The sequence below is a fragment of the Lissotriton helveticus genome, chromosome 3_1 (assembly GCF_964261635.1).
Source record: "Lissotriton helveticus chromosome 3_1, aLisHel1.1, whole genome shotgun sequence".
NCBI classification, from domain to species: Eukaryota; Metazoa; Chordata; class Amphibia; order Caudata; family Salamandridae; genus Lissotriton; species Lissotriton helveticus.
The window spans coordinates 134,432,925-134,459,077 of NC_136061.1; positions in this window are offsets into that span (position 1 = coordinate 134,432,925).

Consider the following 26,153-nt stretch of genomic DNA (forward strand, 5'->3'; position numbering starts at 1 on the left):
CACAAGGGATTGTGTATGTGGTAAAGGATGATGCATGTCTTTTAGGATGGTCTGCCCTAGGTAATTTCTAGGGTCCCGGCCATTTTTGAGATAAATAAGCATGCGTCCCGAAAGGAATTACATGGCCCACACATGGAGCCACAAGGTAATGATGGTGAAATAGCACACTTGTCTAATTTTTTTGCATGTGGTCTCAGATAATGCTCTACTGGTGGCAAAGCCTCCAGGTTCGCCGAAGGAAGTCCCGGCAGGTACAGCCAAAACAGGTGTCCCCATAGTACTGTGGAAAAGTAAATTTTGCCATGTTATATGTGCCTACGTGTTCCCCATACTATGTTATATGTGCATGATCGATATGCATGTATCCCCTATGATCGATTAAAGACGCAATTATAGTTGTGTCCAACTCTAGTACGCCAGTTTCCACCTCTCGTGAAAGCAACGAGTATTAGGCCTATGTTGCCACATCTTACAGTGTGCACGTTAATTCATTGAGTTGTCCCCGTTCCTAGGCCTCAAAAGAGCCCGGACATCAGATTCAGCTCCAGTCTCCTGAACCCACTCCGAGGAGCGATGCAGCCCCCACCTGCATCCCTGACCCTTCACTTACTTCCTGCCTCACAGTGCCCGGCCCGGCCTGGCTCTGCCTGCCTGTCTGTCAAGAGTATGTTATGTTTCTAGTTATCAGTTCAGCTCTTCTCCTCTGCATTCCTAAGCTACTGAATCGCATCAATAGTTTCAGCCATGGTCTAGTCTTTCTGTCTCCATGTAAGAGAAATACTGTATTAATATTCATAGAATATTCCTAGCACACGCAATACATGTAGAATTACGCACACACCAGTCTTAGTGTCAAGTAGCCTTTGCCCTGATGACTTTTGGCTTCTATCAACATGTACTCCAAACACCAGATACCAGATATGCTATAGGTACATGTCGTTCTGACACTGCAGACTTTAGTCTCCTCTTCTAGTGCAGAAGTCATAGCCCCCAGTCCTTCCTGGTAACACGTCATTGCCCGTTTGCGCGCACCACTAGGTTAAAGGTCTCAGCTGCTCAGGTAGCCCCCTCCATGTTTCCGCCCCATTTTATGACACTTCTGTGACGTCTACATCACATGTCTATGTATACGCCCTGTACACGCCTTCTTGTTACACCCATTTTGTCCTTATCTTTCGCGACTGCTACGAGTTACGCCTACTGCTACGCCTATTGTATGCAATGTAATGAAATGTATTATACTATAAATATGCTGCAATGTCGATGAAGCATTGCAGCTGCCATCCAGTCTATTTCCATGCAGGCTATCCCGTTCCTGTCCCTTCCCTTATGTCTGATTAAAGCCTGTTAGACCCAGATACCTCGAATCCTGTCTCTTATTTATTGAGCTATCTGTTTTATTCACTGTATTCAAAAATAGTACCGGTAATTAATTATTTATTCACCACAGTACAACGCCACAATGGATTTTAAATCCTTCAGTCATTGGAGCCACCTACCAGTAGTGCTTGCAGCCTTAGGCCTCCTGAGGTGGGGGGGGGGGGGGGGGCTGAGATTATGGCACCACTTCTGAATAACTTGGTTGGTGTCAGTAAAGTCATCACATACAGAGGAAGTTATGAATATTTAACATTTGCTTGGGGGAAATTCACACATTTAAGAGCCCATCATGTAAAATGAGGGTTGAGGATATGGCTATCTTGTTAATCGTGAACTTGTTGAGGAACTTAAATGATCACCTGTACCTAAGGGGGAAACCTTTGTTCGGAGGAATCCTCGTGGTGAGGTGGGAACTGATGGGGTCTACAGTGTCACTGATGCATTGAAAGTTGCATGCTGTCCCAAAGCTATACACGTATTCTAGCTACAGTTTTCTGGTCAAGAGAATGGGAAAAGCATTAGGAAGTTTGTTCAAAGTAATTACCTATAAAGTGCCAAACAACCCATGCAGTCTGATAACATTGTATCACAGTATGTCTTAGAAAATCCCGGTAGGCAGACATTGTATATGATACATGCATTGAAAATTCCCTCTACCTCAAAAGAGGATAAGGAATCTTTGAAAAACGAGATCAGTCCATTGGATCAGACATTCACGCCAGTGCTACTCTGTAAGAAGGCCAGACCTTCATTATGTTGAGTGTGTTTCTATTAAGAATGACCCATATGACTACATTGTTATTGAAATTGTGGGAGGAGGGATGGTGGAGGGGCTAGTGGACTCTGACTTACGAACAAATCCTAGCAATATTTCCTGCATTTGCTCTGTTTGGCAAGCTGACTCGATGCCAATTGATGCCCCTTGAGCAAAGGTCTTCAAACTGGGGGGGGCTTACTTGCCCACAGGTGGTGGGTTGGGGGGGGCAGACTTTGACCACGGGAAGCATCATGCTAATATAAGTGCTTTGTTTTAAGTGGAAAAAATTAGTATCAGTAAACCATTCTGTAATGGGCCATCACTAACACCTGTTGTCATTTATATACTGGGTGGGAGAAGGTGTCGCAAGACAAGGGCCTCCAAATATGCTTTAACCTCCCCCTACCAGCATTACTGAATTAAAGGTAATCACACAGTGGGTACTTTTACGCTTTAGTAAGGCCTGGATGACCAGAACCGTATGTTTGACAAGCCTGTATTTGATTACATTTTTAAAAAGGGTAACTGCACTTTACTGCAATGTTTAAATATGTGTAGACATATTTAAACATTACAAATTGAATAGGATAATTGTTAGAAATTTTGTGGGTGCCCAATGTTTTTTTCTGTTTTACAGGGAGGCCTGGCTTTGAAATGTTTGAAGAGCTGTGCCTTAGAGACTGACTTACTAATTATCAAGAGCCATACATAGGCTGTTCATTTCCTAATCTCCTTGGGGTTTATTCCACACTCGCTTGAAGGATGAGTCTGGAAACTGGGAATTTGGCGAACAGTTATATTGGGTCAAAGCCATCAGAGTCAGGGTTGTGGGCCCCCAGAATATTGATCCTATTACTGTAAATGTGCCCACATCGCAATCGAAGGCAATTAGGCTACTTTCTTGGAATGTAGTGGGACTCAATTCCAAGTTTGGGGATCCAAGTTGGGGACATTTTATTGATTCCTTTCATATCTGCTATTTTCAGGAAACAAGGGCAGTCTTCCCATTCCACAAATACGTTTATTAAACTTCAGCGTGTAAGCAGTACCATCTACTTCTTAACTGTCTGGATTAAAGTGTTACTTGCTATACAATTAAAACTACTGGATATAAATTCCCTGGACATATTAGGGTGCTTTATTTCATTTGTTATGCTGCAGATTAGGAATATCTTTAAGATATAAAAGCGCTGTACCAAGGGGGACAAGGATGCTAAAATTATTCAAATTTTGGATGACTATTTGGGATCCAGATGCTGCTAGCATCCCTCGTTAATGGTGGTTCGGGTTACTTTAATATGACCTTTGAACCTTAAAGGACAATATATGACCTAATGAAAGAAGAACACAGGGTTTGGAATATTCCTAAATTAACAACCCCTTACTTAAAGAAGATACATCCGGTTGAATCCCAATTAGCATTGTTTTTTCTCACGCATGGGCGTTGGGCCTGCTATGGCTTCTCGCCCGCTGCCGCACTCACAAGCATACTTTTAAGAGGGCTAAGACGGCAACCAACATCGACTATATATTGCTTGATTTATGCCTTTTCAGTGAATATGGGTAATATGAAGATTGTAGACAGAGTGGCCAGTGACGATAATCATCTTTCATTAATTCTACTTGGCATGCCTTTCTAAGATAACTTGATGAATGCCACTTTACTTGCACCGGTGTTTTAGTCTAACAATAGAAGGAGCATCGGATGTCCATGTATCGATTCACCAAGAAGATATGCTACCATAAATGGAACTGTAGCTGACATATTAGACTCCTACTCTAATACTCCTTCTGACATGATTCTTTATATAAATCATTCATGGCATTATGGTCGACCGTCTTGAAAATCTTCTCTGTAAACTTGTCTCCTCCAAAAGGTGCTTTGCCACAGAAGACTCTTTGCACAACCTTTCGTGTAGGAAGACAAAGCCAAAGCTAATTAAGGTTGTAGTTTAGCTTTATTTCGATACGGTACATATCATAAAAGCAGTACAAAAAGTAAATTCATTACAAAGATGCATAATATAAGATACCGTAGGGAATCATGATAAGAACAATAATACATAAAATACACATTTACGCTATCCTTACAAATATTTGCACTAATATCTAAAACAGGTCATAAAAAAAGGACATTACTGAATCAATAGCTTTCTTACAGATCTTATACGCCATGCCCAGCCAAGAAATTTTGCCATGCAGCATGCAAAGAATGGGCGGGCATCAGAGCGTAGTATACATAGGGCTTCTAGGTGTGATCTTGTTCCCAGACTTCTGCACAAGGGCTTTAGCCATTTCAATCTAGGAGCTGCATAGACACTACACTCAAACAGAAGGTGGGCGACAGACTCAACCCTTGAGTCGCAAAACGGACAAAACGGGACCGTTTGAAAAGGAGGATTCCAAGAGGAAGTAAACAATCCTAAGGGGAGAACACCCACCCTAAATTTGAAGTAAAGTGATCTGTCTCCAGAGCTGTGGATTAGGTCCAAATAAGGTTCCCTGAAGGGGAGATCTTTGACTAGTAAAAACTGGGCAACAGATTTGCAAAGGTTAGGATTACGCATTCTGTTATTTTTTACCCATAACCAGTAGGCGTTCTTTAGAAACAGCTTGGGCGGTGCTGTTTTATTGGCCCAAGCATCTCCCAATCCCAGCTCATAGAGCAATCGTTTTACCTCCCTGAACCAGGGTATCTTATTACAACCTGGGAGAGACAACAGATCTTTCAAGGCGTCAGCGTAACTACACAATTCTGGGACATTCCATACCCGGGACCAAAGTAGCAGGGGGCGTAATTTTGCTTGCTCACTAATTGGGCGGGTACCTGCATCCAACAAGAGGGGGATTGTAGGAGTGCTGTGGGGTAGCCTCATCAGATCTTTATGGAAATTGTTTTCCATATGGGCCAAGGTATCGACTCTCTGCGTACCCCACAGTTCGGCGCCATATAAAGCTGCGCTTACAACCCTTGCTCTGTAGATATCTAGCACTGCCCCGATTGGTTTCAGCGAGGAGGCTCGTTGTTCCTTGAGCAAGACACCCGTGACCCTTTTATGAGTCAGAAACACCTTATGATGGTGTGCCTTCCAACTCATTGAGTCACACAAACGTATTCCCAAGTAGTCAAATTCTTTGACTCTCTCCAGGGGGGTGGAGTCTAAAACAGGCGGGGCGACGGATTTCTTAGGGGGGTTAAGGACAAGGAATTTGGTCTTGCTTATGTTTATAGCTAAACCCCTGCTGTCACAGAAGGATTTGAAGCTAGAAAGCAATTTCTGAATACCTGCTGGAGATTTCGAGATCAGGAGGGTGTCATCCGCAAACAGGAGCGTTGGGACTTTTCTGCCCGCCAGAGTAGGTGCATCCGCAGGGTGTTGCAGCAGATGCTCCACCACTCCGTTGACATATAGAGAAAACAGAGTGGGGGCAAGCACACACCCCTGGCGGACGCCCCTGTCTACTGGGATACGAGATGTTTTTTCTCCCTGGACACCCCACCTGACCTGGGCGAAATTGCCTTCGTGAAATTTTTTAAGCAAGAACAACAGGTAGGTGGGTAACCCTAGACCATCGAGGAAATTCCATAGTAGTTCCCGCGGGACCAGGTCGAAGGCCGTTCTCAAGTCTATAAAGACTAGATATAACGTACCCCCTCCCAGCACCACCACCTTCCAGTATATCATTAGAAGGCGGAATGTTTGCTCGATGGTGCCTGTCCCAGTTCTAAAACCTGCCTGAAAATCAGACAGGATCTTTCCCTCATCGGCCCACTGCAGGATCCTACCCAGGACAACTTTCCCCGCAACCTTCTGGGTTGAATCCAGCAGACTTATAGGGCGATAGTTTGCTGGGTCGTCCCTGCTGCCTTTCTTAAAGATAGGCACAACTTCTGCACCCCTCCAGGAGTCAGGAAAAGATCCCCCTAGCAGAGCCTCATTTAAGAGTGAAGCGATTAATCTGCTCCACACTGCTGGGTAGGATTTAAGTAGGTCCCCTGGGATCCCATCAGGGCCTGGAGCCTTATTGGGGACAATGCCCCTAATAGCCCCTTCAACTTCCTGACTGGTGAAAGGGAAGTCTATAGGAAGAGAATTAGCTGTTATAATGGACAAAGATCCCGGACATGGAGGAGACAAGTCCAATGCAGCAGAATAAAGCTTGGAGAAATGGGCAAACCAAGCGTCACCCGGAATATTGCAGGTTATTTGCTGGTCAATGGGCTTGTTCCTTGTTCTTAAGAGATCCCAGAACCCTTTGGAATCCTTCAAGGTACTAGCTTCGGTTAGGTCACACCAGAAATGGTAATCATAAGCCTCCTTTGCCTCAGCCACTAATTTTTTGTAGGATTTCCTCGCAGAACTAATGGCGACCTGGTCCCTACTCTTTACTGCAGCAATAAGCTCCCCCTTAGCAATACGACACTTAGGAGAGTACCAATTATCTCTAGCATTGGAATCACTTTTGGAACCCACCCTGGGCTTAGTATATTGGATAATAAACAGTTTACTCAATGATACTATGGTCTCTATGAAGAGTGGTAAGACTTTTGTACTGGCTGGGCTTAAAGCGTCAAGCCGAGGCTCCACCATTGACAAGATGGACCCGGCTTGCGCCAACCTTGCCTCATCTGCTTTAACTTTTGCCCACTTCAAACGCCTACCACAATTAGACGGAACAATTTCATGGGATGACTTCCAAATGTGAACTTGCTTGTACTTCTTTGTTTGCCAAATGGGAGAAAGGGTTAAGCAAAGAGGGTTGTGGTCACTATCGCAAGATGCTACAACCTCCATATCTAGGTGGAAGGACCAGAGATTGTAATTCAAGATGATAAAATCGATTCTGGAGGAATGGCCCGGTCTATTATAAGTGTGAGCACCCATAAGGTCCGATTTTGAGCGTCCATTCACTGATCTCAAATTATGCTCCAAACAGAGTGCATTGATGTCTATCGCACTTTGTGTCCATTTGGGGATCGGGTCAAGGGACAGAGTCGGGATACCCCTTCTTGCATCTTCCTCAAAGGAATCCAAAATATCTTCCTTTGCCAATGGTTCAAAACAACAGTTAAAGTCGCCTGCAAGGAGAATATAGGAGTCGATCTTGCAAGCAGCTAGGTCGTTGCTGAGGCCTGTCTGGGGTAAGCTTGATATCCCGCTCCTGGCGCCCCTCAGATATAGGTTGAAAACCTCTAACATCTTGCCCCCCTGGCAATATATTGAGATCCTCTGCAAGTCGGGAGAGTGGGTGGACCTATGGCTCACTTTTAGACCCAAAGCAATTCTAACCCATATTAAAAGGCCTCCAGACGGGCGACCCTTTGAACCCCTTTGTTGGAGAGCTGGGACAAAATAGGTGGTAAATCCTACTCTATGCTTTGGATCCACGGTCCAGGTTTCTTGCAAAATACAAATGTCAAATGGCTCTATGAACACATTCCATTCGGGATTATCAAAGTTCCGATTTAGCCCTGCCACATTCCAGCTTACAATCTTTAACGGGGGTACAGCTATAGTTGGTTGGCTGGGAGAGTAAGCAAATGCAGGTGAAATAGGCACAGCCACTGGGGGTAACCTATCAAGGGGCTCATCTTGGGAAATTTTGTGGAAGGTTGTAGGGACAATAATTCCCTCAGGCTGGAATCCTACAGATGATGTGGCCTGTATAGGGGCCTTTGGTAGGGTATGCGAGGGTTCCAACTGGACATCCCTACCTTGTGGACTAAATGCTTCCAATTCAGTTAGCTCGGCTAGATCTGCACTACTCCTAGCTATCAAACCCCCCTCAGAAATAGGGCTATATGGTGTTCGAACTTGGCCAAAAGGATGTGCAGTTACTGAGGATTCGATGCCTACACAAAGGGACCCGGGACGCCCATGGGTTGGCAACGATGGTGCATTGCCTGCTGTGTGGGAACCAGAGTGCCTGGGGAGTCAATCTACTTCCTCCAGGCCTCCGAATCTATTTGAGATTGGGAAACCATTCCAATGTAAAAGGGGATCCACATGATGGTTAAAACGGTTTCTCCTAGGTTGGTGGTGGACTAGTGACCAATTGTCCATCTGGTTATACATGGGTTGTGGGGGATAGAAGAAGGACAAGGGTTTCGGAATGACAGAGGACCCTTCACTGCAGGGCCACGAACATATGTGCTGAGCCGTGTGCGGGTCATCGAAGGTTACAACTATACAATCCCCCGCGTTCGTTTTCCTGGTTGGGCCCACCCAGGAAGTTCTGCGCACCATCAGAACTTTACTTCTGCGGCCATTGGGAATAGGTCTATTGATGTTAAGCCAATGCATTATTTTATTTGTCAAGGACCGGTGATCCTCGTATTGGCCATTGCTGATCTGTGGAACCCCCATCAGCACAACTACAAAATCATTTGCTTCCGGGGGGAGGTCAATATAGCCCCTTCTAAAGTTATTCTTAACCTGGAAGTCCTGGGTGGGCGGTTTAGTTGCCTTGCCAGGTTGGAGTTTTGGGGTTAATTAAGGTGATCAAGGCAGGTAATAAAGACTATTGTAGCCGCTAAGAGAGAATATTGCACTTGCAGGCAGGAATTAAAGAGAATAGTTTCAGGATTGACAAAGCCTTTCATTTCTCCTTACTGGTTTGTAAGGCTGTTGGGTTAAGGCGTGAGCACCTGTATGTGGTTTTTGTAGATTTGAGAGTGCTTTTTACCTGGGTCCCTGGGTGAAGTTATGGTCTGTTCTTGACAAGAGGAAACTGTCAGAACAATTGCTGTCCTTAATCATACGTTTATACAGCAATAATTATGGGCAGGTTAGATGGAGGGTAAGGGATGGATTAACCAAAATAACTCCTATTTAAATGTTTTTTTGCTAAGGCTGTGCTCTGGCCCCTACAATGCTTACTCTTTATATCAATGGGGTCAATGAGCAATTGTATAATGATGACTCCCCCAAATTATGTGGCCATAAAATTCCAGCTCTTCTATTTGTGGATGACATTTTATTAATATCAAGAACCCCAGGAGGCCTGCACATTTTGTTCAATACCTTTTCAAATTTCTGTGACTCACAGGGACTAGAAATCGACGTGACCAAAATTAAATTTATGTCCTTAAACCTTCCTTTCAGAGGTAAGATGTGTATCCAGGGCATCCCTTTCAAGAGAATGCAGGAGTATGACTACCTTGCCATCGGTCGCACAGATTTAGAAAAGTAAGATACTTTAACAGACAGAGCTGGCATTGTAATGATGACTTTAATATCTTCTTTTAATCACCCACTAACTCCAGCTTTTGGAGATCCACCGCAGAGCACTTTATGGCTCTGAGGTTTGGGGCATTGGCAATTTATCTCAGCAGGGTTTTTTCAGGTACGTTTTTATAATATGTGAGATAAAAAGGAAACAATTACAGCCAGCATGCCCATAACTAGGATATCACATACAAAAAAATACCTAGCAATACAACACTAGCAATAAAGGATTCAGGTGATGTCCCTCAGTAGGCTACTACTCAATGATATCCCACCAGCAATTTCCATTCAGAAAAAATAACAGACAATAGAACTCCTGCTATATATTCTGGGTTCTATAGACCCTAAACTCACCTCCCGCCTCCAGCGACATTTTAGGGGAGAGAAGGGGAGTACACGTTGTTTGTGTAGCAAGGAATCTATCCCAGCTGTTAATAAACAAAATAGATATATTTGATCTCTTACTGGTCTTACCACAATGCTCCTTTTATCCAATTACATTTAGACATGGGGTAACAAAACATTGTGCACATTGCAAATCTCAAACCCCTCTTATATTGGTTATGGTCTAGCAAAGAACTAGCTCAGTACAAGAAGGACTTCATCAAACTAAAATACTTAAATGCAGGCTGTAAGATACCCTGGTTTAAATACATCAAAGCATGGTTCAATAGTCTTTTTGAGTTCAGAAAAATTTTATTGAAAGAATATGACATAAGCTTACAAAGTAAGGCAAAGAAAATAACAAGCAAAAGTATACATCAAGATAATTAAAGGTATTAATATAAGCTACAAAAAGAAACATCAACAATTGAGAATAAATATAAGCAAAATTGGCAACTGGTATGATATAAGGTAAGAAAAGATATACTAAATATACATTGTAATTACAAGAAAAGCGAGAATAATATTAATATGTTTAACAAAATACAGGAATTCATGGAGGTTTAGGAACTTCTTGTTGTAACGGGGACAAAGGCAGAGAATGGTTCAATAGTCTTAATATGAGCATGTTGTGAGATTATCCACTCTCAAATAGCAATGAAATGCTTGAACATCTGACGACCAGGTACTGGGCATATATTAGTGTAAAGTGCTACATGAACCCTGTGTGAGTAGTTTGACAGAAAAATGCTCATCTCTTTTTGAGTAGTTTCTGGTTAAGACTGAGTCCCCTGTTGTGAAAGTCCTATATTTGAAATTCTGATACGGTATTCTTCCTGTTAATAAGTTTCACAGTTGTTGGTACTCCCTGCCACGATCATCTTCAATGTGCCCAGCTTGTCCTTCCCCCTGCGAAACAGTAGCTCCTTTCATGTTCTTTGGCCCAGACTATGCCGACAGCTGGAGATCTTGGCTGGCACCTGTGTGCAGGAACTTGAGTGTAAGGGATGTTTAAGTAGCCCTTAGGATTTTAAAAATAGATAGATTTTAAAAATAGAACTATACATGTGTGAAATGGCCAAATATTTGCACAAGGTTTGGAATGCGAGGTATATGTTTTATATAGAGTAATTGGGCACACAAGGAATTAGAAAGAACAGTTTTTTGATGTCCTTGCAGAGGAGATGGCAGAGGTGTGGTGCTGCGGCCCGGGCGACTGACGCGGTACGATCCCCGGCGGCGGTGGCAGATTAGCCCAGCACCATGTGACTCTGGGCAATAGCTTGCTTAATCTTCCTGACAGCCCCTGGAGACCCTTACGGGTGATTGTTCGCACTTTACAAATGTGGATTACTATTATTATTATTATAAAACAAGTGAATGAAATATACCAAACCAATTTCAGTAATGTTAGTAATGCAAATCCTTTTGTAGCATAATACCCACAAATTTTGTTTTGTTCATTTTAGCCTGTGTGACTTTGGCATATGTGGAGTGGACATTTACCTCTTTCATCTATGACTTCTGTGAATTCTTATGAGACTATAATTTTTGCTCTTTCCTCATGTAAAAGTTTTATAAGATCTATATTAGAATTGTGACTTAGCATAATTATATTTCTTATCCTAGTGTATAGATGTAAGATTTTTATCTATATTTTTATGTGAACTTCTATGGCTGGAATTGGCTCAATAAACAGTTTTCTACTATTTTGTCTATATAAAACATTTTTTTTATTTAATCTCCCTAAGAATTGACAGTAGAGTGTGTGGAGTTTTTGGCAGTTCCAATACTCTGAGAATACAATTTGACATGCACAGAGCAATTACCTCACTCAGGCGTAAACGGGAGCTAAAGCCCTACTACTAGAAAAAAAGTGTCAAAAGAGAACTATTTGAAACTGTCATTCAGCTTATTTTATAATGTATCCTATTGTGTTATACCTTGCTCTTTGAAATCTATGTATAGTGTATCTTAATTGAGAGGTGTTCTTACAGTAGTGCAATCCTCATCCGCTCTCTCTTTGTACATCACTATGATACCGTGATGGTCATGTTCGCACTTTATAAAACACAATAAATGAATAAAATGTACTCCAGCCATTTTGAAAGTGTATATCACCCCTATTTTCACTTCTATATTCCACCCCCTAAAATTTTTCATTCATGTGTTATGATTGTGAATTTACCTGGAAGGGGGAGGGGAGGAATACATTGTGACACCTGGGTCATAGCCTCAATTGATGGATAGCAGAGCTCCTCCTCAGGTTGGGAAGATGTCACGCATGCAAGACATCAGATCCACTGTTGTTACAGGCTGCAACACAGCAGACGTAAATAAAAGGTTACACCAATCTTGATAATAATAGTTTAATCAATGTAGATGGCAAAATGACTCCACATGAGTCACAAATAACCTTACTGGAAGCAAGTGCCCTCTGGTACCAAATAAACAGCATTAGCTGTGACAGTACTCAATAGAGCATGAATTCAGCTAAAAATCAGCTTTAAATAAGTCATGGAAATGCAATAATTTTGTCCCCAAAACACAGCGTTTTTTAATGAAGCAAATGCTAAGTTTTCAAATACCACCTTCTTATTTTGACTACGCAAACTCAATTTTCCGACTACACAAACTTAATTCTATCAAACAAACACTTGCCATTTAAAAAAAATGCACTTTGTTACCTAAACACCTAGCTTTACTTTATTTTTCTTTAAACAAATCAGCAACGTTTCTCCCCAAATACCACACTTTTGATCAAGGACTTCCAAGTACTACTATTGTACATGATCAGAACATACCACACTTGCCGATGTTTCACAATTATGTTCCAAGTTTTCTGTGTTAGTGAGTTTTTCCACACAAATACAGACACATCCGTGTCTTTCCTGGTGTGTATTTATTTCTTAAAATGGAAAAATACAGAACTTAAAAATTTTCTCTAGCTTTTCAACCATGGCAGTCTGCCCTATACAGTGCTAAAAGAAAAAAAAATACCTTTCCTAATCAAGCATTAATAGCAGCAGTGGTATTAAAATGTTAACATTTCCCAGTGAGTGTATTGTTTTATTTTAAATATCCAATTATCGTAATAAAACTCTGAAGATTTCAAAGTAAGAATATTTGTGTGGTAAATGGGTTAATATATTTAGCTGTGACTTCATTTTTTTTTTAACAATCATTAAATAATTATGGAGATATACCAATACAAGGAGAATAAAATAAATTTGCTCAAATGCAGATGGAAATATAAAAAAACGAATACCACTGGCAGCGTTAAACACAAGGCAGGAATACTCAACATAGGCTAGTGGGAGCCACCAATAATCGGGGAAGCCCGCCTTATGCTAGAATTCTCATAGTAAGCCATGGGAGGTCACCTTAGCCCAGGCCTCCTTAATGCTAGAAATGGCCATCTCAATGCTAAGGATGCCTACAGAGGGCTACTTTGCCATGATAACTAAGATGGAGGACACATTATACCATACCGTGCCGCCACATATAAGGATAATCATACTCCTTAGAATGTCAACACAGTATGCAGAGGATGGCCACCTTATACCATGAACACCATAAAGCCTGCAATGTCCTCAATATGTCAAAGAGGCCAACCTCCAACAAAGGTCACCATTAGGCCTAGACTGTGCACAGTATACACATGTGAGTCCTACAGTTGCTGAATACCGCATTGTGAAGCAGCAAGGCATTACAAATCAGTATATATAGGCAAAGTAAGTTATTTGTATATAGCTACCATGGTTTTATGAGGCAGGCTAGATATCTTGCAGACCCAGGGATGCAGTTTGCCCGGCCTGTGCCACAAATAAAATATAGATTTGGTGGGCGAGTTGGCAAATTCCAATGCAGTAGTTGTCAACTGGCCCCACACTACGAGGGTGTATTGAGGTTTCTCTTTTTCATCGAACAGCAGCAGTGAGCACTTTGGTACTTGTAAACTCAGACATATAGTGGACAATGTGAAACTACATTCCTTAACATGTTACGTGCATGTAACTCTGATCAGGAAACATCACTTGCATGTAATTCTGATCAGAAAACAACACTTGCACGTAACGCTGATCAGGAAACATCACGTACATGTAACTTTGATCAGGAAACATTACGTGCATGTAACTCTTATCAGGAAACCTCATTTGCATGTAACTCTGATCACGAAACATCACGTTCATGTAACTGATCAGGAAACATCACGTGCATGCAACTTTGATCAGGAAACATCACGTGCATGTAACTTTGATCAGGAAACATCGCGTGCATGTAACTCTGATCAGGAAACATCAAGTGCATGTAAATGATCAGAAAACATCAGGTGCATGTAACTGATCAGAAAACATCAGGTGCATGTAACTTTGATTTTTGTGAGGGTGACTCCGTTGCTATTGATGTGAAAGGACATCCTAGTTTAAATAGGTATTCCTGCAGCAGATGAACATTATTATTATTATTATTAATCGGGTTTTGTAAAGCGCAAACAACCCGGAGGCCTCGTAGCGCTGTGTATAGTCATACTAATGTAAGGGGAAAAAGTTAAATGAACAGATAGGTTTTCAGATCCTTCCGGAATTTTAGAAGGCTGGGTTCACTACGAAGGAGAGTGGGCAGAGAGTTCCATGCCTTTGCGGCATTCCAAGAGAAGGAACGCCCACCCCATCTGGAGCGTCTGATCTTATTGACAGTAGCCAGGAAAGCAGTACTAGATCGCAACGATCTGTGAGGAAGGTAGGGGTTTGCAAGGGAGCAAATCATGGTAGGGGCAGTCTTCCACATGGATTTGTGCATGATACACAAGGATTTGAACAACACTCTGGCCTTAATGGGAAGCCAGTGCAGTTTCCTCTGGGCCATTGTGCCTGATTCCCGTTTGTTGAGGCCTAGTAAAAAGCGGGCTGCAGCATTTTGTGTCACCTGCAACTTCCTTATTGTGGAGGTGGGAGCCCCTAAATATAGGGAGTTCCCATAGTCCAAACGGGACAAAATAATGGCTTGCACCATTATTCTACGGGCTTCGAAGGGGAGAAGTGGTAGCACCTTTCTCAGCATACGCATGAGCCCAAAGCATGTGGCGGACAGAGTAGTAGCTTGTTGCAAAAAGCTGAGGTTAGTGTCCAGCCAGATGCCTAGACTTTTTATATGGGACTTTGGTTGGGGCGGAGGACCCATACACAGGGGCCAGTCCGACATAGGACTGGAGATGGTTGAGTTGCCTAGCATCATGAGCTCCGTTTTCTCGCCGTTTAGTTTTAAATGCGAGGTAGCCATCCACTGAGCGACCGCTACCAGACAATTACTTAGATTCGAGGGGGAAGAGTCAAGCTGGTTCATAGATACAACTAATTGTGTATCATCGGCGTAAGTAACTATGTCAAGGCCGAACGAGTGCACTATATCAGCAAGAGGCTGCATATAAATATTAAAAAGGGTAGGGCTCAGAGCAGAGCCCTGGGGCACACCTTGGTCCAGGGGCCAAATTTTTGAATGGGTGGTGCCCTCAACAACCTCAAAGGAGCGGTTCTCCAAAAAAAGACTGGAGCCAGTGCATGGCCTTCCCAGAAATTCCCATTTGATAGAGGCGGTGGAGGAGAATGCTGGTGTTGACAGTGTCGAAGGCGGCACTAAGGTCGAGCAGCATAATTGCTGTAGTGCCGCCTTGATCCATTTGTTTCCCAGCCAGCTCAGTTACCGCCAGAAGAGCCGCCTCAGTTCCCAATTTGGGACGGAAACCAGCTTGGGAGTCATGAAGTAGATGATGATTTTCTAAGAATTGGGTAATGGACGTGTTGATGTGTTTTTCCAAGAGTTTGCTGACCCACGGAAGGAGAGAAATAGGACGAAAGTTGGCCATGTTCTCCGGGTCCAAGGTAGGCTTTTTCAATAGAGCCTTAACTTGGGCACATTTCCAGGCAGTGGGTACTGAGCCTATGGTAATAGAAGCATTCAGAATATTAAGAATAACAGGTTTGATGGTGTCCTCGATTTTAACTAGCTGGCAGGGGGGGGCAGGGTCCGTAGGAGATCCAGATTTAATTTTCAGCATTAGGGCCCCCAGTGAGTTCTCATCCAACAGTGGAAACTCATCTAATTTTGGAGTCGTGGCATTTAGTAAAGTGGTTCCTGTATCCTGGAACAGATTGGGTGGGTTAAAAGCAGAGGCAATTTTCTGTATTTTACTGTGAAAGTATTCAGCTTGGCTATCACAGCGGGCCTGGGCTTTGCTAGGGTCAGTGGGAGTCGGAGGGGTATCAATCAGGAATTTAGCTATCCGAAAGATTTCTCTGGATAATAATAATGATAATAATCCACATTTGTAAAGCGCACAATCACCCGTTAGGGTCTCTAGGCGCTGGGGGCCGTCGGGAAGATTAGGCAAGCTATTGCCCAGAGTCACATGGTGCTGGGCTAACCTGCCGCCGGAGCCGGGGATCGAACCGTGATCCCCAGATTCCAGCGTCAGTCGCCCTGGCCGCGGCGCCACACCTCAAGTAGGATGAGTTGGAGGCAGGGATAATTTTTTCCTCGAAGTATGAGGTTTTAATACGTCTAATTTCTGTTTTGTATTTTTTGATAGCTTCAAGATGAATGGTTTTGTCTATGTTACTGCGGGAAACCCTCCAATTCCTTTCAAGTTTTCTACACACCCTCTTTAGTTCTTTAAGTTGGGGAGTGTACCAAGGCGAATCCTTAGATTTGGTCTTTTCTTTGAGGGCTTTGATGGGTGCAATGGAGTCCAGGGCTGTGCACAACCAATTGATGTAGTTCTCATACTGCAGTGCCGGGTCTGTCTCATTTTGGGGGGGAGCCGAGGAGAGAGAATTGGCCCATTGGTCTGGGGAAATTTTAGACCAGTCTCTCCCTTGTAGGATAGTGCGAGGGGGGGCCTGTAGTGACATAGCTGGTGTCCACTGTATAGGTATTAAATAGTGGTCTGTCCAAGTGAGGGGCAGAGGGGTCCCTACTTCCAGTCTATGATCGTTACTGAGTACCCCATCAAGGAGATGGCCCTTTTCATGTGTGGGTTCAAAGCCTTTCTGTGTGATCTGGAGAGCCGCCAGACTGTCCAGAAACGCCCTGGCCGTTGAGTTGTTGGGGTCATCTAAATGAATATTTATGTCTCCTAATAGCGAGAAGTAGGGTCTGCTAACCACTAAGTCAGCTATCTTAGATTGAAGTGAGTCCATAAATTCTCCCAATTGGTTAGGGGGACGGTAGATGAGAGCACCAGAAAATGAGACTGTAGGTGAGAAATCCAGTGTGAAGAGCATACTCTCACAGTTGGAAATTTCGGCCGAGGTGGACCTACAGAGGTAGTGGTTTTTAAGAAGAATGCCTAAGCCTCCTCCTCTGCCTTCCGGTCTGTCTACCCTCTGCAAGATATATCCCATTTGCATAATAGAAGTAATATCAGGGTCAGATGCATCTTTTAACCACGTCTCTGTCAGAAATATTACGTCGGGATCATTCTCCTCTAGCATGAGGGACATTTGCACAGCGTGTTTGGTTAATGATCGGCAATTTAAAAGAAACATTTTGTACGTTTTGACAGGGTGCAGTTTACCTTCATGGCTGGAAAGTAGGATTTTGCAGTGAGAACAGATTCCAGTGGTAGAATTAGGATGAATAGAGTGCCGACAGGTGTCGTCAATTGGCAGCATTAGGTTTTTTAATGTAATGGAGTCATACCGCATCGGTCTGCTGCGTTCTGTTCCGCACTGAGCAGGGGGGGTGGCCCCAGGTCCCGTCCGGTCGCGGACGGGCACAGACGGGCTTGCCTTTGGCACGCCTTCGGCGCGCCGCCGGCGCGCCCGCTGCGCGGACGGGCGGATCTGATGTTTTATCCACTGTAGGGGGCGGGAGGAGGGTGGGATAGTCGATCATCTAGACCGCGATCCTTCCCCTACCCAAGATGGCGCCCAAAGTCAGTTCAGCACCCAGCGCCCGACAATAGCGGCGCTCTGTCAGCTGAGCAGGAGGGGGGGCCGCCCTGGGCGACGCGATTCTCGCACCAAGGTAGGGCCAACTGGATGAATAAAATCTATCCAATTAAAATATGTGTAATTTTTAAAAAGCTAGTTATTAGTAATCAATAACAGGCAAATAGCATATAGCACAGATTCATTCAAGAGCAAGAGTGCTAAAGAGCCCCGGCTTCCGCCTCAGGGGTGAAAAGAAGTATGACAAATACCTCGAGGGAGCGGGACTACACTCCTTTTGTAACCTGGGAGGGCGGGATAGTCGATCATCTAGACCGCGATCCTTCCCCTACCCAAGATGGCGCCCAAAGTCAGTTCAGCACCCAGCGCCCGACAATAGCGGCGCTCTGTCAGCTGAGCAGGAGGGGGGCCGCCCTGGGCGACGCGATTCTCACACCAAGGTAGGGCCAACTGGATGAATAAAATCTATCCAATTAAAATATGTACAATTTTTAAAAAGCTAGTTATTAGTAATCAATAACAGGCAAATAGCATATAGCACAGATTCATTCAAGAGCAAGAGTGCTAAAGAGCCCCCGGCTTCCGCCTCAGGGGTGAAAAGAAGTATGACAAATACCTCGAGGGAGCGGGACTACACTCCTTTTGTAACCTGGGAGGGCGGGATAGTCGATCATCTAGACCGCGATCCTTCCCCTACCCAAGATGGCGCCCAAAGTCAGTTCAGCACCCAGCGCCCGACAATAGCGGCGCTCTGTCAGCTGAGCAGGAGGGGGGGGCGCCCTGGGCGACGCGATTCTCACACCAAGGTAGGGCCAACTGGATGAATAAAATCTATCCAATTAAAATATGTACAATTTTTAAAAAGCTAGTTATTAGTAATCAATAACAGGCAAATAGCATATAGCACAGATTCATTCAAGAGCAAGAGTGCTAAAGAGCCCCCGGCTTCCGCCTCAGGGGTGAAAAGAAGTATGACAAATACCTCGAGGGAGCGGGATTACACTCCTTTTGTAACCTGGGAGGGCGGGATAGTCGATCATCTAGACCGCGATCCTTCCCCTACCCAAGATGGCGCCCAAAGTCAGTTCAGCACCCAGCGCCCGACAATAGCGGCGCTCTGTCAGCTGAGCAGGAGGGGGGGCCGCCCTGGGCGACGCGATTCTCACACCAAGGTAGGGCCAACTGGATGAATAAAATCTATCCAATTAAAATATGTACAATTTTTAAAAAGCTAGTTATTAGTAATCAATAACAGGCAAATAGCATATAGCACAGATTCATTCAAGAGCAAGAGTGCTAAAGAGCCCCCGGCTTCCGCCTCAGGGGTGAAAAGAAGTATGACAAATACCTCGAGGGAGCGGGACTACACTCCTTTTGTAACCTGGGAGGGCGGGATAGTCGATCATCTAGACCGCGATCCTTCCCCTACCCAAGATGGCGCCCAAAGTCAGTTCAGCACCCAGCGCCCGACAATAGCGGCGCTCTGTCAGCTGAGCAGGAGGGGGGGCCACCCTGGGCGACGCGATTCTCACACCAAGGTAGGGCCAACTGGATGAATAAAATCTATCCAATTAAAATATGTACAATTTTTAAAAAGCTAGTTATTAGTAATCAATAACAGGCAAATAGCATATAGCACAGATTCATTCAAGAGCAAGAGTGCTAAAGAGCCCCCGGCTTCCGCCTCAGGGGTGAAAAGAAGTATGACAAATACCTCGAGGGAGCGGGACTACACTCCTTTTGTAACCTGGGAGGGCGGGATAGTCGATCATCTAGACCGCGATCCTTCCCCTACCCAAGATGGCGCCCAAAGTCAGTTCAGCACCCAGCGCCCGACAATAGCGGCGCTCTGTCAGCTGAGCAGGAGGGGGAGCCGCCCTGGGTGACGCGATTCTCACACCAAGGTAGGGCCAACTGGATGAATAAAATCTATCCAATTAAAATATGTACAATTTTTAAAAAGCTAGTTATTAGTAATCAATAGCAGGCAAATAGCATATAGCACAGATTCATTCAAGAGCAAGAGTGCTAAAGAGCCCCCGGCTTCCGCCTCAGGGGTGAAAAGAAGTATGACAAATACCTCTATAACATCTAATATAATTCACATGACACGACTCGGACGCATGGATTAGATTTTTGGGAAATAGGGTATACAATGCACTTACCAATATTTAGACTTCTGTTTTACAAAAGGACTCTGCTAACATTTACCTTCATGTCTTGCAGCATTGGGACCTCAAAGTCGTACTTTGATTTTGCAACTTATAAAGTGAAAAATAGTGCTTACTTTTAATTGCAACTAATGCAAATAAGTTAAAGAACATTGAAACAGGTTAATTATGTAGATCTCAATTTGTGCACTTTGCAGACCACCGTCCTGTGACTCCGTTTCAAAATTTTAATTTTTTTATAATAAACAATCCTGATTTCCTTACAGGAAGTAGGGCTGCTCCTAAAAAAAGGTTTCAATTTTGAAAAAGAGATTTGGCAGTGGTCCCCCTGAAGCTGGCACCCTGATTCCCAAAGGGGAGCGTTTGACCTCTGCGACCACCCCAACTTGGAAGCTGGTAGCCTATGCGCGGTTGGGATGCCCAAAACACGCCCTTGCCTAATACCAAATGGGCAATTCTAAACCCATTTTTCAGACACATAGCGTCCAATTTGAATCATTTGTGACTGATATTATGCAATTTTGTTATTTAATGTGTCATTAGGACTGCACTGTTACAGAGTACATTTTGTAGAAACTTACTGAAAGCCTACTTGATTTGCAATGCTGAAGTGCGCAGAAAGCCAACGTGAGCCAGGTAGTGGATTCTCACCATAAGTCCTATATCGACCAATTTGAGTAATCTGTGATGGTATTATGCTTTTTATATTTTTCTATGTTAGAAATGACTGCACTGTAATGTTTGGCTATACATGTAAACTTACTGTAAGTTTATTTGATTTACAACACCTAACTTTGCAGATACCATGGTGATATGTCTGTTTCCGTGTTTAACCAGACCTTGTAAGATGGCTATCTTATTTGCATTATTATGGAGACTCACACTCAGTGCACACTCTTTCTGTCACTGTGCTCACAATTTAAAATGGTGGCTCACATGTTGCACACGCTAGCGTGAGCAAGGCCGTCTGGATGAAAAGTGTCACATGAACTTGGGCTGTTTCTTGAAATAACCATTAAGAAAATGGGGTAACCCATAAGGTATGGACCTGGCCATTTAATGGTATCAAAACAACAATGGTCCTAGACCTATTAATTATACAGATTGACTTAAATCAATAGTATCAAAAATGTTTTTAGGTAGAGCAAACACAGTCCATCTGCTCTATTGTACTAAAAAAAAAAAAAAAAAACTTTTTGTACCACACGAAAACCTAAACCACCAACAAGAGATTACTTTTGATTTATTAACTTATTCATCATCTTTCTTGATATTTTTGTATGTTTTTACAGTTCATATTATACACAGATATTACATTTCATTTCCAAATTGATAAAAACAGAGGTTGCCCAAGAGAAAAATTGTGCAAAGAAGGTGATCAGAAGTGTGAAAGCAAGTGAACGGAAAGGAAACAAATTAAAGAGTGAAGAAACAACTATTCACATTATTTTCAAAGCAATAACAGACTTTCTACTCAGTCATATTGGGACCCTGGCCAACTAATTTTAAGTTTTTTAGAACATTTTTTAAACATTTTGTAAGTAGACATATGTCTGAAAATTATTTTGCACTATATACAGTTCATGAGTTGGTCCAAGGGTAATTAGGGATACTGTCGACGTTTCGACTCGTCTTATGCCCAACTGGTGATTTAAACCTTGGGATTGCGAGTCTTCATCAGGACTGGAGAACGAACGTAGGCAACCAAGGGATAATAATAACCCCTTCAACAAAACGAAAAGCAAGAGGAAATGGTCCTGAATTCCAACTTTCCTATTAGTTTTCCTTATTATGTGGATTCCATTGTCACCACATCTCGGTGAGGATACAAAGATTCATACAGGCACCATGGTAAATTATTACCTTAGAGAATTGGGATTATTAGCAGATTCTAGATAGCTCCAATGGTTGAATCAGGTAGCTTATCTGCGTATTTGCCGTGCTTTAAAGTAGGGGTGCCTATTCCTCGGGCCAAGATTCTATCTGCCGGTGATGGCAGCCGGTCAAACCTCGCCTGAACGGCGTCCACGTAACAGGCGAGGTTTGACCGGCTGCCATCACCGGCAGATAGAATCTTGGCCCGAGGAATAGGCACCCCTACTTTAAAGCACGGCAAATATGCAGATAAGCTACCTGATTCAACCATTGGAGCTATCTAGAATCTGCGAATAATCCCAATTCTCTAAGGTAATAATTTACCATGGTGCCTGTATGAATCTTTGTATCCTCACCGAGATGTGGTGACAATGGAATCCACATAATAAGGAAAACTAATAGGAAAGTTGGAATTCAGGACCATTTCCTCTTGCTTTTCGTTTTGTTGAAGGGGTTATTATTATCCCTTGGTTGCCTACGTTCGTTCTCCAGTCCTGATGAAGACTCGCAATCCCAAGGTTTAAATCACCAGTTGGGCATAAGACGAGTCGAAACGTCGACAGTATCCCTAATTACCCTTGGACCAACTCATGAACTGTATATAGTGCAAAATAATTTTCAGACATATGTCTACTTAAAAATTGTTTAAAAAATGTTCTAAAAAACTTAAAATTAGTTGGCCAGGGTCCCAATATGACTGAGTAGAAAGTCTGTTATTGCTTTGAAAATAATGTGAATAGTTGTTTCTTCACTCTTTAATTTGTTTCCTTTCCGTTCACTTGCTTTCACACTTCTGATCACCTTCTTTGCACAATTTTTCTCTTGGGCAACCTCTGTTTTTATCAATTTGGAAATGAAATGTAACAAGGTTTCTTGAAATAAAGCATTTGTTAATTGCCTTGAGTTTGTATATCTTGAGACATATCAAAGGCACATCGGGCTACCAGTCCCTACAATTTTGCCAAGTTTTGTGGAAATCCATTCAGCCGTTCGAGCTAAAAGTGAGGCCAACCGCCCTATGGAAAACTCAATGTTAAAAACACGTTTTGGGACCCCCCTTTTTTCTCGGCCCCCCCTTAACGAAACCCCCCCAAATTTTCAGGGGCTGCTCAGAAACAAAATGTGCCATTTTCCTGAAAATTTCAGCCAATTCCGTCCACAAACGCCAAAGTTATTAGACATAGAATTTTCAGAAATCCCATAGAGAAAAAATCCTAACTATATATACCTACTGGCTATCGCCAGTAGGTATATATATATATATATATATATATATATATATATATATATATATATATATATATATATATATATATATAACATTTCTATGGCAAAATGAACCCCCTCATTTTGTTCCTTTGCAAATTAAATGTTTTAAGTGTTAACACTTTATTCCAATCAAGATGACTTCAGGTGTGCCATACTTTTGTCATAAGTAAGACTGTTAGCGCTCTAGTTGTTCTTTAGAACACTCTGGGACATTCTGTCACTGGGCTATAGTTGGGCTACATCTGGCTGATATTTGGGCTACATGTGGGCTCTTTTGTCTCTGGTGGCCATCTTTGGGCTACATTGGGGTACATTGGGCTACATTTGGGCTACATTTGGGCTCCAACATATATATAGCCCAATGTAGACCAATATATATTTTTCAAAGTTAATTTTCGTAAAAACCACTGGAGCATATATCTTGAGACATAGCAAAGGCACATCGGGCTACCAGTCCCTACAATTTTGCAAAGTTTTGTGGAAATCCATTCAGCCGTTCGAGCTAAAAGTGAGGCCAACCGCCCTATGGAAAACTCAATGTTAAAAACACGTTTTGGGACCCCCCTTTTTTCTCGGCCCCCCCTTAACGAAACCCCCCCCAAATTTTCAGGGGCTGCTCAGAAACAAAATGTGCCATTTTCCTGAAAATTTCAGCCAATTCCGTCCACAAACGCCAAAGTTATTAGACATAGAATTTTCAGAAATCCCATAGAGAAAAACCCTAACTAGTAGGTAATATATATATATACTTACACACACATATATATGTTATACACGTATGCACACAAATCTCATAATTGCAAGTTGAAGGTGGCCCCATCAGTTTTATCTGGAGCCCCTTATTGCTCCCTAAATATCCCTTCTGGGGACACTGAGTATAAAACTAAGTGAATTAAAACACGACCAACAAAGAGTAACCGGGGCTCACATGAGTCCTGTTTTCCTTCAGTTTCTGACACTGCCTTTGTGAACTCTCAGGCTAGGAGTCACAAAAGCAGTGTCACAGGTCGCAAAGAGAAAGCCAGTGGGTCGCAGCTGCGACCCTTGGCGACCCCTAAATTACGTGCATGTCTCCAAACTTTGCCCAGCAATTTACAGGTACACCCAATGGATAGTAAGAGAAGAACATCTTAACAGAAGGGGTTAATCATGTAGTGAGAAATGCACACGCCCTGCCTTTATCTAGTACAAATTTCAGCATAAGCCTGGATGTGGAACATGAAATTGGTGTTATGACTTAGTATATCGTAAAACATATTGCCATTATAACCCAATCTCTTTTCAGATGCATACAATAGATGTTAAATAGATTGTCTTAAAAAGTAGGAGTTAAATCTTGTAGTGAGAACATCTTAGTGCATTTATCTGCCCTGCATTTAATCGTAGACCCTAAAGTGGCCTACCTAATCAATAAAAAGTAGCGAGGACTGATCCATACCTTAGCAAAGTCCCATATAAATCAGAAAATAAAGGGCCGATTGACACACAGCATCGTAAATCTGCACCCACATGTGTATTACCTCACGTAGGCACTGATTTGCAACTTTTTTGACTTATGAAACCTTTTCCCAGATACCCCTGGAAAACTGTGCCGACTAGCACACCGAAAACCCTATTTGATTTATTTGTCCTGCTTACACATTTTTGTTTTAAGACTTTGGAAACTGCGATTATTCAATTTTATATAATTGATTGACTCAACAAGTGAAGGTAAATCTTATCGGATATAAAAGGTTATTTTATTCTCTTGCCTCCTGCTTTTTATACATAAATGTTAGTTTGCCCCAAAATATGTGTATTCGAGTGCTTATTATGTTAGCAGTAAGGTACAAAATAAGTGAAAACATGCACCTGCAAAAGCAGTCAAAATACTTTTCATTCATAAGTGGTATCCCTTCAGTAAACAAAAAAGCACTGGCAAGGCGAACAGGTTTGGTTTGCAATCTGGGCTCTAAATAAATATTACAGAACGGTTTGCAATAGGGAAAAAGAGAACAAAAATCGACCGCTTCATGTATACAGCGTATGCATTAAATAAAGATTTTAATGTGTGATGCATGAGTGTTTTTTATATAAGTAGTCCCTCATGCATTGCAGTGCTATCATTTGTTGGGAGGACGGATGCTATTTCAAACAGCCAGTAGCATCAGGTGAGAGGGTAAAACTCCTCCTGGTGCAGCCAAAGCCTTCTCGATGTGTATTTTAATTAGTTGGTAACTGCAGCTCTTGTGGACAACGGCACTGTCAAGCTAGACCTAAAAAACAAATCCTTGTTCATACATCGTGGATAGATGTTCAAAACATGCCCTGGCTGTAAATGCTGTAGAGTGATCAATTTTTAAATTCATAATAGATGCTTTGGGCTTAAATTTCAACAGATGCATTCTGCCTCTTGGCAGAAGAATTCTAACACACTAGACACGTTTGGTACCCTAGACATACACTTTCTTTAGGGTTCATTGTGCTGTCTGTTTATCCTGATCTTATTGCCAGTGCCAAAAAGGCATTTGTTTAATTTCTGTCTCAATATAACAATCACTAGATAAAGGGGTGGAGGCAATACCTAAAAATGCATCCTAAGAGCTTTTAAACAAGGACCATTCTTAGTATAAAACATCACAATCCTCCAGCAATATCTTAATTTGCCCATTGAAATGTTTGTGAAAACAATCTTGAAACAATATTTAAACACATGGATTGGTATAGCAGTATCAATATACCTTCGGTGCAGCTTGCAAGAAAATATTACAGCTTTTGGATTATCAAAATATAACGCAAGCCAATCTGAAACAAGCAAAATCAACTTCTGACGTGCTTTACTTATAGTGCTCACAAGAGGTTATTAATCAAATAACACCTGTGTAATCTCTCATTGGCCAGCAGAAGCAGTGAATGAAGGGCAGATTTATGCAGATGTGTAAGCATTACACTATGGGCTCTTTGAGTAAATAATTGCATGAATTATTAACAATATAAATGAAATTGCACTGGATTCCACAAGCACATTTTTGGAATTCCTTTTAGAAAATCATCAGTGTACACATTTATCATGTATGGAAAATATTGATGGATGAAAAATATCAATAGACCTGTCAAATGGAGGATAAAAAATATGCATAGAGGTAAATATGTACCT